Genomic DNA, 14,600 nt, shown 5'->3' with positions numbered 1-14,600 from the left:
TTCTAGTTTTCATCAAGTTTGGAAACATTTTGAACATTATTTCTTCAATAACTTTTCAGCTCCTGTCTCCTTCCTCTCCTTCAGGGACTCCAATTACATGTCTATTAGGCTACTGAAGTTGTCCCAGAGCTCGCTGATGCTCTGCCAACTTTTAAAAAATTGGTTTCTTCTCTCTTTTTCATTTTAGATAGTTTCTATAGTTACATCTTCAAGTTCAACTATTCTTCTTTTTTCTGCAATGCCAGTCATCTCATCCAGTGTATTCTCAATCTTAGACATTGTAGTTTTTAATCTCTAGAAGTTCAACTTGGATCTCTCATATTTTCCATGTTTCTATTAAATTTTTGAACATATAGAACACAGTTATAAAAATTGTTTTAATGTCCTTGTCTGTTAATTCTAACATCTGTGTCAATTCTGGATTGATTTCTACTGACTGATCATTCTTCTCTTGTGGTTATGTTTTCCTGCCTCTTTGCAGGCATTATTTTTAGGGCTGTATAGAGTGTCAGGTATGTTTCTTCCAATCTTCTCACATGGTTCTTTCCCAGCTTTGGATAGTACTGATCAATACTTGACTGAATGCCCTATATGACTCTGATCAGATCTCTGGAGTTCTTTCTCAGTATTCTTTCCTGATGACTCTCTCTCCTTTTGGTCTTAACTGGCCTCATAACTTCGTCTCCTCAACTTGAAGAATCCGCCAAGTTCCTGCTGGATTTCTCCGCCTGTACCACACCTTGGAAACGCTCACAAGGCAGCAAGTTGGGATAATCATGGGGCTTACCTCAACTGTTTCCCATATCTTGGGAATCACTGTCCTTCATTCCTTGATGAGCAGTGTCTTGAAACCAATTGTTTCATATATTTTGTCCAGTTTTTTTGAGTTGTTTCATATTGGAGAGTAAATCCAGTCCCTGTTACTCCATTTTGGCCTGAGTAGATGAGCAATGTGCCTTTTCAATATTATGATTTCAATCTTTTTTCAGGAATGTTTTCTTGAATTATATATGTTAGTAATTTTTTTCTATTCTCTTTAATTTTCACCTTCAGTGATTTCTATTATCTGTATATTGGACTTTCTTTGCCTATCTTCAATATTTATTCTTTTTTTCTCAATTTCTTTTAACTCATTCTTCATTTTTTTATTTTAAACTTTTACTTTAAGGCATTAATTATTGTGCATTTTGCTCTCACTGTTCCTTATAGTTCAGTCTTTGTTTTTGAAATATTTTTTCTTTTATTTTTACATCTTTCCTGAGTTCTGTCAGCTCATTTCTGAGTTTTTCATATTTCTTTATTTTTTTTAAGATTTTGTTTTTAAGCAATCTCTACACCAACATGGGGCTTGAACTCACAACCCCCCAAGATCAAGAGTCACATATCCAATGAGTCACATATCTTGACTGAGTCAGCCAGGTGCCCCGGGATTTTTCCTATTTCTGACCTGTGTTGTTCTTTCAAGTTGTCAATTACTTCCTTAATGTCTTTTGCTTTATTTGAGGTAATAAGTTACAATTTTGATCTGTTTTGCAGATGCATCTTTCCAATGTTTTTATTATTTGTAGGGATAGTATTCTCATTGTCTTGTTTTTAAATAGTAACTTTGTATGGGCTTTGAGTGTTGCTTATTTTTATGTGACATTAGTTTTCCTAAGCATTTAGATTGAGGCAGGAAATGAGGTCCAGGAAAGCTTTTCTAACCACTCTGAGCTCCCTCATCTGTTGTTGTGCAGTGTTAATAAATACATGAGCCTGTTTTCTGACACTTTGGGACTCTGTTCTTTCCCTTGATATTGGACTGGACTTTTTTCCCCATCTTTTTATCCGCTATGTCCTGATCAATTTTTATTCCATTCCCATAAGTTTCTCCTAACTGTGGGACTCTGTCGTGCAAGAGAGCTCTGGGTTGGGGTTGAGAATTCAAAGAGCTAGACGGATCCAGCCTCTTCAGTCATTTTTGTCATGGGCCGTGTTATTCACCTGGGTTTGGAAACATCAGCATCCTCCCAGTTTCAACTGCCCTTCTCCAATTGGCCCACTCTGCTTTCCAGTGTGTACCTGTTGTCTGTTTGTTCTCAGGTTTACCAAACCCTGTACACTTGCTTCTCTCTCCTTTGTCCCATACTGATACTGCTACCATGCAGATTTGTGGCTATGAACGCCTTGTCTTCATCTGTTTGTATTTGGGGGTTGGTGAGGATACCTTGTTACCTAGTTTTGTTTAAATGTTATGCATGGGTTTTTCAGTTCCACTATCCAGTTTCATTGTCTGTTTTCATGAGGGGATTCAGACAGATTGAAAACTCTGCTGCCATCATCACCCATTTTTGAAAATTCTGTATTAGTGTCCAGTATTTTGAAAGAGCTAGCTTCTTGCTCATTGGCAAAGCCCTAGACAGACCAAAACCAGGGAAGGGAAGTGAGAGATAGGTTTCCTACTAAGAGAAAACAGAGAAAAGCATTAAATGGTTATCCGAAGCCTTCAGTTTAGGTGCTGAGTGTAAAGGGATGGTGTTGGTATTTAGAAAGCTGCTTTGTTTACTTCTACTGAGTAAGTATGAGCTAATTTTTTCACTGTGAGAGTCAAGAGGACCTGTGATAGTTTGGGCATGCATTGTTTGATCTAGTATTCATAGAGCTCAAACTGCTTCAGGCTCAGTAACTTGTAGTACTTTGTCTTTTGTTTTTTAATGAAAATGGTCTATTTCCACATTCTTGCTGATACCTATGACTTTCAGCTCTAACATTCTGTGCTTCTAAGGATCTCAAAATATTTCACAGATATTTTATGTATGGCTCTTTTACTGACCTTTGGAGATGCAATTCAGTATTCCAATTACGGATAGAGCAATTTCAGCTGCCCTATATTTCACTAATATTGGTGATGGAATTAGCATCGCAGGGTGAGAAATTGGTAAGGGTCCCAGACTTCCTACTCATGCTTTCCTGCTTTAGCCATGTTGCATTCCCAACTGAGTTTGTCTATCCCACTCTTGAAAATAAACTCAGGTCATTTGTCAAGGGGACAAAAAGGCACTAGGCAATCAGTATGCCTAAATTATACTGAGCATATTTCCCTATTTTTCTCCTTTTGAGCTGTTGGACTTGCCTGGCAATCTGACTTCGTGGAGATGCTCAGAATATTTGCTATAGGTAACTGTTCCATGTTTCATTTGAACCAGAGATATAGGAAGCCAAGGAAGAAAATGGGATGGATTCCCAGATATGAAGAACTATGACATTGGAGAACAAGGTGGAATTAGGGTAAACTTCATCTCCAGATGGAAACCGTGCCTTTCTAAGATGTCAGATGATTTGCAAAATGACTGTATTTTCTTCAGTGGTTTGGAACAATGTCCAAACAGGTTGTTCATGGTTCTAGCGTCCCACAGAGGTCAGTATCTTTTCAAAATCAGATTCAAAGAAAATGCACTTCAGAAACTAAAAGCAATTTTTGAGGCACACTAGTATTTACTGTACATCTCTAAGATGGGGATCCAGTTTCTAATCCTAGACAACACAATGTCCGATCAATTTTTCACTTACCTCCAGTTCTTTCACTTCAGAGATACTCTGCAGCATCTAACTCACAATGTTCTCCAAAACTGTCCCTGACATTCATCCAAAGGGTCTTAATACATGATGCTTTTCACTATCATTATTCTCTGCCCTGAGGCCTCACCAGAAGTTGCCACAGGGATTATTATACCCACCAGGCTGCTCCAGAAAAGGCAGGAGAGCCTCCAGCTCCATATTCCTTGGTCTTCTTTTGCTGCCCACAGAGGGAAGCTGGCAGGATCACTGGGAATTATATTCCTTGCTTGCTCTGCTTTTTTGCAAAGTAATACCAGGAGAGAATTATTAATGGGTAAATACCCCCCTTATATATTTAATCAATAGCGGAAAATATATTTGATAAAGCTTCCATATGAGCCCCTGTGGTCAGTGGTGAGAAGGGGCCTAAGAGGCTGGACAAAATTATTACTAGCCAACCCAGTGGGTGAGCAGAGCTTCCAAAAGACAGACCTCTGAGGAAATATTGGGGAATGAGTGTTATTGCAGAAGCTGAGTGTATGGTCCAGGCTCCCTAACACCCCTTTGGGAAAATTCAGGTTTGCTTATAGTCCTCTTACAAATGCTTCAATGTTACCTGGGGGTGGTTTAAACGTGGGGAATAGACGGCAAAAGTTGAGGAGGTGTTATGCAGTGACCAAGGGTGATCAAAAGCTTACAAGTGGGCCTAAAATATAGGAACATTTGGAAGTCAGAGAGAGGTGATGTGGCTCAATTAAGCAGGTGGTTAGCAACAGGATGGTCCATCAGGAGCAACAAGAAAGTAACAATTATCTATAAATCTAGAAGGTATTGGGGAACCCAAGGCTCAGACTCATTGGCAGTGCTAGAAAGATCAAGGCAAATATTTTTGTCCTGGGAAAGTAGAGATCCTGGGTATGACAGGTACTCAATGCAGGAGAATTCGATAAGGAGGCAGTGACCAGAAATAGGCCTACAACAAGGAGACTGGTCACAGGGAGTAAGGCAGAACCTAGGTTTTAGAATTCAGAGAAAATATCAGAGAGGAGTCCTAGGAAAACTTAGTGAGTCTGAGCCCCCCAAAGTACAAAGTGTAAGTAAGTACCAAGTGCCATGTAAGACATGCTGCCCGATATCCATCAAGAGCATGAGTTGGGTTAGAATCCTGGTTCTGTGACCTCCCATTTTTGTGACCTTGGAAAGTTAAATGCCAGCCCAGTTTCCTATCTCTAAAAGGGGGGTAGTAATTCCTACCTCACAGAATAGTCATAGACATTGTATGGCACAATCACTGTCAAACACTGGTACTACCGAGTAGGGTTATAAAACATGTTAGCTCTTCTTCTCCTCCTACCACCACCATCATCACCACCATCACTGTATCTTACCCACCCATTCAGAACTGGACTGGCCCCTGAGCCTGGGCTGCTGATTCTGCAGATGAGTGTTGGGAAGATGTAGGCACAAGATGCACACACACAAATAAGATGGCCCCAACTTACTCAAGCTTGTTTGTAAATCAGTTGTTTGCCACTTAGAACCCCTGTCTGTAAAAGCTATACCGTAAACAATGGTTGGGTTTCCAGGCTAGCCCACCCCTGCCTTTTTGTTCATGAGACAGAAGCAAAGCATTGAGACAGCATAAGGTGAGGCCACCACATTCACTCACCTTTGAGGGCTGACCTTCAAAGGAGAGGACTTGACAGCAGAGAAGTAGTGGGAATCCACTTGAGATGAGATGAGCTCATAAGAGCCACATGAAGCCTCTCCCAGAGATTCATGTTCCTCTTAGAGCCGTGCTATGACCCAGGGGTTGCCCCAATCCCCCTAGAATGGCAGCCCAGATGTTCCAGGTTTGAGAGCTAGGGAGAAGGGGGATGATGGACCTTTGCTATTATTCATTATCCTCATTCATCTCTCCTGCTCCTGCTGAAGTAGCTCCAGTGAGTGGGCACATCTGTTCCTGCCATGTGCCAGCTGTTGTAAAAGAATTAAAAGTCCCATATAAGGCCATGATGAACAATTTAATGATGTGGCTGTGAATTAGGGCATAGCAGCAGAATTGTCATTTCATTTTTGGACTTAGTTTAGTTGAGCTGACTTTATGCTGTCTGACCAGTAAATGAGCCCTGCGATGCAGCTCTGTGCAGGGACAGGCAGAATTCTCCAGGATGGAGAAGAAGAGGAGGGACAACAACAAAACTTGATCAGGCCGCTCTGTGCCAGAGGAGAGGCAACAAAAAGTCTCAGATTAAATGGGAACTGCAGCAATACCCGAATTATCCCAAATTGCTGGAGAAGAAGGAACTCAAATTAATGCATTTTTTAGACAAACTGAAAGCAAATACTTTTTCCCAAAAATGGAAACTTCTAAAAGCACATTCATCATTGTTCCATGCTGTAATGGAGTTGTGTCCCAAGGAGCTTTTGAGGCATGTAGGGCTATTTGCCCTGGCACTAAATGACCCCCAACTAATGTGTTTTTCTATTTGGAGTCTCTTGTCTCTTTTTTGCTGCCAGCTACCACTTCTCAGTGTGTCATCTCCCAACATGTCCCACTCTACTTGCTTGTCTTTGAACTCTGCAGAAAGAGAAGGTTACCAGGGAAAACAAGAAGATCAATATGGTAGAGCAATATCCATCAATTTCATTTGATTCTAAGGCAATAGAGTTGTGTTAAGGGTAGTTCTTCTTCTTCACCCTCTATATATCATCACTGCCACCCACCTGCCTAAAACATACAGAACACACACACACACACACACACACACATACACACATCATTGATCATAAAGGCCCTGACTCATCCCAATCCCTGCCATTACTGCCTTTAGGCCTAGCTCTTTCAGTCTCTCATCTGGCCCATCTTTTAGAGGACCCTGCTATGGGATAGCATGCTTGATGCTCCAGCAAGATGCTCCAGCAAGGAACAAGGAGTCCCAGGAGCCAAAGCTAGAGTCCCATAGGGAGCATATGCCTCCTCTTTCAGAGCCATGTTCTGGGTACCAAGGACCATGGGTGTCCTTGCCCAAATGACCCTTTGCCCTCTTTTAGGGCCTCTTTCATTTATCTGTCCTCTAGAGGGTAGACAGTGTTACATGTGCACTCTTAGGGTTAGCCAAGTCACTTGTGATTGAAGAGGTGAACTTGGATGTGCAAGCTGAGGTTGTACAGGTTTAAGGGTAAGCCCCCACCCAACTTGGAATGGAACAGGGCTGGGGTTGAGAAAAAAGAGTGGCACCTGAGTTTGTACTCCTGCTGAATCTGCACAAATCTTAGGGGTGAACTCCATCCCTGCTTGATTCTAAGACTTTCCAATGGCTTTGTGGATGGCCCATCTAAGACAGTTCTAGTTTTTTGGGTTCTTGGCTCCCTCAACTCCAAGCACCTTCATCTGCACTTCAGATCTTAGCATTGCCCTGAACTTCATGAGTACTCCCAAAGTTGCTGGTACTAAAGCACACCAAATGTAATTTGCTGACTCAGGCTATTCCCCTCCTAGCCTCTGCCGCCTTAGAGGCACTGAACCTAGAAAACTCAGTCCTCCATTCCTTTCAAAATCTGGATTCCCTTTCCTTACCATTCCTGTAGTTCTACCCTTTGCTGTTCCTTCTTTGATATCCAATTTTATTTCTTTGATGAGCCTAGAGAATTTTTAAAACACAAAGTCCTCTATAAGGAATATTTACAAGGCAGATTATCTTCTCTACCAAAAAAATAAAATAAACCCACAAAACTCTGAGAGAGAGAGCAGCACAGAGGTGAGAGAGAAATACTTTTCACATCTCAACAGATCAGACACATCTCTCAAAGGGCACCCAGACATCCATGGGCTCTCCCTGGCTCAGAAGGTTGCTACCTGTAGTTCAGTGTCTTCTGGGACATCCTGTTCCATTTCTTGACTCTGTACTTCCCTCCTTTCATCACCTAGAGCACCTCTTCCTTGCATCATGTTAGTCTCTCATCTGGCCTCTGTTCTTTTTTTAAAAATATTCCTAATTTTATTTTTTTTTAATTGAAGTATAACAGACATACAGTATCCTGTTAGTTCAGGTGTACATCATAGAGATTCAATATTTTTACCCATTATGAAATGGCCTCTGTTCTTTAAATCCATGCTTGATGCTCCAACAAGACAAAAATCAGGTTGTCTTACCCCCGTGCTTGAGACATTACACTTTCCATGCAGAAGAGGTCTCCCACTCCTTGGTCAGGGCGCCAGGCCCTCCATGACCTGACCTTTCCATCTCCCCAGACTCACCTCTGATCCATCCCAGCCCCAGCAGCATCATATCATATGTAATTCCTCTCCCACATCTTGCCAGAACTTGCTTCTGTAGCTCGGTTTATGCCGCTCCTCTGTCTGGACGACCGCTGCTATCCTCCTACCCCTTCACTGCCCACCCCCCTTCACATCTGGTTGTCCCTTTGCACCCAGTCCAGGTATCATACCTTCCAACCTTGCTTCTATCTCCTAGCAAAGGCCAGGTTGGTGGCCCTCTGCTGGCCTCGCACAGGACTGGTAAAGTCCCTTTATCTTAGAATGTATCACATTGCATTGAAATGATCCACTGCTGGGCCTTTAAGTGACTTGAAGTACCTCTAAAGTAGGGACTGCATCTTTTTCACCTCTGTGTCCCAGCCCCACTGCACTGAGCACTCAATAATTGTTCGCTGAACAGATCCGAACTGAGAAGAGTATGTGGGTTTTTGTGATACTTATTTCTGCACTAGTGACTCACTCAAATATAGATACCTACCTAGAGTTCTGTTCACTTGCTTCTGGGCTAACTAGGACTAAGGCTGCCAGAAGTCTAGCTAGTAGATGATCAATCTTAATTAATTAAGCAGTTAATTACAGATTTATTGAGCATGTGCTGTGTGCCAGGTTTTGTGGACAATTATACAACCATACTCAAAGGAACAAAACACAGTCCCTGCCTTCAAGGAGATGGTTTTTCTGGAAATTAAAAATAACATCGTTTATGACGGAATATTTTTAATACAAAGGACACTTAAAAATTCTCTTTTCCCTTTCAGTGTCTGAAAATGTTTGATTATCAGTTCCCCTAACGTTCCCAAGCCACAGGGCTTTTGTTTGGCAGCCCTGGTCTGCCCGAGAGGACTGGGAAAATCAAATAAACTATTATAGGGGAATGTGTATTTTCGGGCAATAAAAAGACTCTGGATGTTAGAAAAGCAACTAAAGACTAAAAGGAGAAAAGGTGAAGACCTGTTTCTTTTTCTTTTGGGAAAAAAAAATCAGAACGACCCACTTAGAGAGATTTTTTGGAATAGTTTTGTTCCATAACAATGATCCTGTGGCCCTAGGTCAGTGGTTCTCAAACAGGGGCAGTGTTGCACCCCAGGGGACATTTGGCAATGTCTTCGTACATTTTTTGGTTGTCACATCTTCGGGTAGGGGTAGTGTACTAGCATCTGTGTGTTGGATGAAGGCCAGGGATGTTGATAAACATCCTATAATCCAAAACCCATAATGAAGAATGATCCGGCCCAAAATGTCAATAGTACTGAGATTGAGAAACCCTGCCCTATGTTATAGGGTGGGATTAACACTAACTGCATTCCAAAATTCCACAGAAAACAACCAAATGTAGTAATGGCCCTTGGTAGTCACAAGCTTGACCCCTGGGTGTCTCTGACTCATGCATAAGGGTAAAGCCGGGACTTTGACAGGCCAAAGCAGAGCTCTTGGATTATTTTTATGCCGTAATTAGTTTTTAAACACTCTCGTCCTCCTTTCCTTTCCCTGCCCCCAGCTGCCTTTTTTTAAAAAAAGGAAATTAAATAAACAAGAACAACCCCCAAAATACCCGCTGTTTATGTCACTGGCTTTTTCTCTTTTTTCCTTGCTGATGAAGTAAAACACAATATAACGGAGAAAGAATATCATCAAAGGCTTCTGCTAGGGCTTAGTGGTAGCTCACAGAGCACAGCAAAAGCCTTGCTTATGTGAACTGCTCAGAGAGGCAAACACCTCAAACGGAGATGAAATGCATAGGTGGAATATGATCGTCATAATTTGTTAATTGTGCTTTGCCCATGGTAGATATTTCTGGGTTATTTATTTATTTAAACACTGTGGTATATGTTTGAAGTAAGAATATCTCAATCCATATTGTTCTGTTTTCCCCTGCAAGGGTCATATTTCCTCTGTCAATAACACAAGCTTGGATCTCCTTGAGCCCCAAATTACACTTCCTCGTAAGAGATGAAAATGTCACATTTTCCTTGAGATCTTTATTCCACATGACTTTGCTAATGACTAGGGTAAAATTGAGAAGTTCAGGAAAAGGAAATCTCTCCCTCCATCAAAGTGAGTAAACAAACCAAAGGAAAACAGGATGCCAGAAGCTAAAATGGGTAAAGTTTTTAAAATATGTTCCATAGATCTGGAAGATAGCCTAGATCTATGGTTGGACCTCTTTGCCGTCCACCCAATTATCCCCACAATATACAACAATGTCATATGGCCAACGCTAACAAAAAAATTTCACCATTTTGTTGTAGGTTTTTGTCTCTTGGCATTGAAAAGATGTGATGCAAATGCTTATCAAATCCCTCCAATCTCACCTTGCCCCTGGTTGCCTCAGCACCACCCCCTACCTCATCTGGACCCAGGTGTCCCACATTAGCATGCTAATTCACATCTACAAGCCCTGGTGTGTAATATCTTCTTGGTCTGAAACACTTTCCCTACTTGTCCACCTGGAGAACTTTTCCCCTTCAAACCTTGCTAAGATGGCACCTCTGTGGAAATTTTGCTGATCTACAATATTCTCTCCCCACACTCATATTTCTGTGTCCAGGTAGCAGGTGTTGTGGGTGCCTCACTCATATCTCCTGGGACTACCCTAGAAGCCCTTGGAGATTCCGCAGATAATTCCTGTATGTGTCTATGGTCTTGTTTCTCAAGCATCTGTTTCTCTTGACTTGAGGGCTTTCTCTGACCACAGGAGCTCACCATCCCCGCATGGAGTAGGCAAAAGTGCCAGGAAGTTAATGTCCCAGAAGCAACCCTTAACCACTGAGAGGCAAGAATTCACGGATAAACACCCCAGCTTCCTCACTTTACAACAGCACATTCTGAAGGGTGCTCTCCACCATGTCTCAGAGGGTTCCTAGGAGATCCAAGCCCTTATTGCCCCCAGTCTTGACCTACTTTTTAATATACTCTTGATTGGTTTTTTTCTCCTTCTCTGTTTCACTCTCTTATTCTCTCATTGTGCTTCCTTGGATCACCTCTCAAAGTAATGCATGGCACTCAAATCTTTATCACAAGCTCTGCTTTTTTTTTTTTAATGTTTATTTTTGAGAGAGAGAGAGAGAGAGAGAGACAGAGACAGAGACAGAGACAGAGCATAAGCAGGGGAGGGGTAGAGAGAGAGGGAAACACAGAATCTGAAGCAGGCTCCAGGCTCTGAACTGTCAGTCTAGAGCCTGAAGCAGGGCTCGAACTCACATACCCGATCATGACCCAAGCCAAAGTTGGATGCTTAACCGATTGAGCCACCCAAGCACCTCACAAAGTCTACTTCTTGGAGAAGCAAACTAAGATAGTCCCGTACAAACTTCTGTTGTGTAACTGGTCTGTATTATATTTCTTTCTCTCTGTATGTCTTGCACAATTCCTTCAAGGGCAAGAACTCTGTTATTTATCTTATCCCCAGTGCCTACTAAATGCTGGACCCCCTGTAAATGTTTGTTGGAGTGAACAGTCTACAAGGCCTGAAGGACCACCTGCAGAAGGCCTAGAAGGCTGGATCAGTGAGTACAGAAAGGAAGTGGAAAAGGAAGTGACTGAAAGAAACTGAGTTGTGAGGAAAGAACAGATGAATTAATGGTGATTTAATAGCTTCCAGAAGTAGCAATAAAAAAAATGCATTGATTGAGGGGAATTTTCCAAGCAGAGTGGTTTGATAAATAAGTGGAAGGCGACCCCTAGGGTGGGATAGAATCCACACTGGCTTTTGGATGGCCAAGGAAAGAGGATTTCAAGCTGTATGGAAGGTGTAGACTGGACTGGACACAGAGTCAAAGTGAAGAGGTGACCCGGCTCCTTTTCAGGAGACACCTTCTTGAATGGTTGAGCCCCAGAGTGATGGGTCACGTGACGTCGAAGTTCAGCCCTCTGAGCACTTGCCACCTGCTTGTGTATAGTTTCTGCTTGGCATGAATGCTAACATGGTGGAAAAAAAACACAATTTGGTTTCTAAATGGCTAACCATGTGCTGGGCTGCGTGCAGGTCTATTGTGGAGGGGTCAGTAAAGAGAAGTGAGGGAAGGAAGATGACCCAGATGCCCTCTTGCTCCAGATGCCCGGGGTGGAGGAAGTAAAAAAGCTCCAGGGGCAGAGCACTGGGGTTTTATTTGGGGAGCTGGGGGCACATTGTTTCATCACAAGGCTACATCTTTCCTTAATTTTTTTTTTTTGTATTTTCTATTTTTTCCCTATTTGTGATGATGCGCTCCTGATGAAAATTCTCAACTGATGTGAATGGACTAAGTATCAGGCCCCATTGGGGGGCAAAAATATCATCCCTACCCCCAGGGAGCTTACAATTTAGCAAGGCCATATTTGTAGTCTTGCTAAATATATTATGTGTATTAGAGCACATTTCCAGGAGAGCCCAGAGAAGGGTGTGCTAATTTCACAGAGGGGACAGGGCAAGCTCAGCATTAGAGGAGAGCTGAAGCTGGAGCCAATATTTGAAGCAAAGCAGAGATTTCATCAAGAAGTGAAGACAGGGAAGGCATTCCAGATATTCATTCATTTGTTTATTTTTTCACTTCCTTTGCTGGATATTTACTGAATCCCTATTATGTGACACGCATTGGGGAACAATAGTGAATAAGAGGAGAAACTTGCCAGTCAGGGTATGCAAAGGCCAGTGCTACAAGCTGACAAGAACCAGGCTGTGACCTGACAGTGGGATAAAGACAAAGGGAGTAATTAGCACATTGTCCTAGGGCACATTGGATGGCACAATATGCTTCCAAGCCTGGAAGATATTGGTAGGGACAAGGGTCTAGGATAACGTTCAAGAGGAGATGACATCCCAGCTGAGACCTGAAGGTTAAGAAGGCATTAGCCAAGTGAGGACTGAGGCAGAATATTCTGGGCAAAGAGGCCTTTCTGTGCAAAGGCCTAGGGGTGACATGGCCTGTTGAGGAGGTTAGTGAGAGATAAAGACTGGAGAGGTAAGCTGGGACAAGGTCATGAAGGGCCCTTTGAAGGAATTTGGACTTGATTCCTTTGGCAATGGGAAATTATTCAGAGGCCTTAAGCAGGGGCATGCCATGCTCAGCTCTGAATTTTAGAAAGATTACTCTGGGTACCAAGTAGAAAATGAATTGGATGGGAGAAAGAGATCGAAGCAAGAAAAACAGTTGGAAGGTGGCTGCAGTAATTCAAATGAGGGCTAGAAGCCTAGAAATGAGTGCTAATGGCAGGTAGGGATGAAAAGAAGTGACCCAAATAGCACATGCACATGCCTGTAGGCACCAGAGAACACAGTGGAGCTGAGAGACGCCCATAAGGTAGTTATAGCCTAGAGTGAGTGGTAGAAATTGACGGGAATTGAGGCCACACAAATGTTGGGGGACCTCCAATGCCATGCTAAGTTTGGAATTCACTCTACAGGCAGCAGTAAACCATTGAAGGATTGAAGGAAAAGAAGATTATAACTCTAACATCTCTGAAGGATGGATTGGCAAGAGAAAAAACTGTCACCACCTTGGAAGTTAATAGTCCAGATGCAAAATTTAGGAGTTTGAGGAGTTTGAAAGTTGCATGTAACAAAAAGAATCTAGGCCCAAAAGAAATGACTGACTTTGGCAAATTCGACTTTCCTCTCTTTGTTCTATTCAGGCCCTCAAAGAATTGAAAGATGCTCACCTACACCGGGGAGGGCCATCTGCTTTACTCTGTCCACCAATTCAAATGTTAATCTCTTCCAGAAACTCTTACAGATACACCTAGAAGTCACCTCCCATGGCCCAGTCAAGTTGACACATAAAATTGACCATCGTTCATAGTAAGCACTTGTGTTAACCTATTTGCTTACATACTGTTGTAAAGATTAAATTAAATAATGTGTATAAAATTCTCAGCAAAGCAATGGTCCATACAAATTCATAAAGAAATAATAGCTATTACTGTTAGTTTTGTTATTTCATTATTAATGTGGAAAGCATGAACTAGGGCTGTGACAGCAGAGAGCCAGAGGAGGGAATCATGTCACCAATGTCATGCTGAATATACACTTTGATTAAAAAAAAAAAAAAAAAAAAAAAACAACACTTTCCAAAAATAAAAGAGAGAAAGAAATGTTCTTTTTTCATTGTATCTGAATAGTTGGAGGTAAGAAAGCCAGCCATTTACTTTGAAATATTATATTATTAAGAAGAAACAGGCATATGGTGAGAATGCTTTGATAGATTTCAAACTCTTCAAATTCCTATATTGAGTATTCTCAATTTTTTTGTTTTTTTCATATGTAGGCTATATTGTCAGTGCAGATCTTTGCAACAGTTAGTCATTTCTTTCTAGTCAGTCATTTCTGTTACATGGAGATTTCAGAGTTTGCCCTTTTTGGGTCAGTGAAATGTCAATTGGTTATTTTTTCCTTTACCTGTACACAGAAGTGAGTTTACCCTAAAAAGAAAACCAAGCAGAAGATGTGTAGTATTTGACATTTCCGGCTCTGCTCAGGGTGCCCTCTGACAGCAGCTCTGTGGCCAATGTTGGGAGCAGCCTCCTTGCAATGGAAGTCTAGGACCACACTAGGAGTGTGACCTGGGCTTTGGGTCATTCATAACCAAAGGACCTGTAGCAGGATGCGCCAGAATAAAGTCGCATTTCTTGAACAGCATGTGCAAACACGAAAGAATTAGAGTTTCTCTTCCATTGTGTCAGGACAGCAGGAATTTTTAGGAGATGCCTCGTGAGGTTATGTCTGGATGAAGTATTAAATATTCCTCACAGGACCAATTGGTGAGTGAATGCTGCCCAAGATGGTACTCTAAACTCTATGAACCTC

Source organism: Panthera onca, chromosome F2, assembly GCF_046562875.1.
Source record: "Panthera onca isolate mPanOnc1 chromosome F2, mPanOnc1 haplotype 2, whole genome shotgun sequence".
In the NCBI taxonomy this organism is placed as follows: Eukaryota; Metazoa; Chordata; class Mammalia; order Carnivora; family Felidae; genus Panthera; species Panthera onca.
This window is presented reverse-complemented; position numbering follows the sequence as displayed.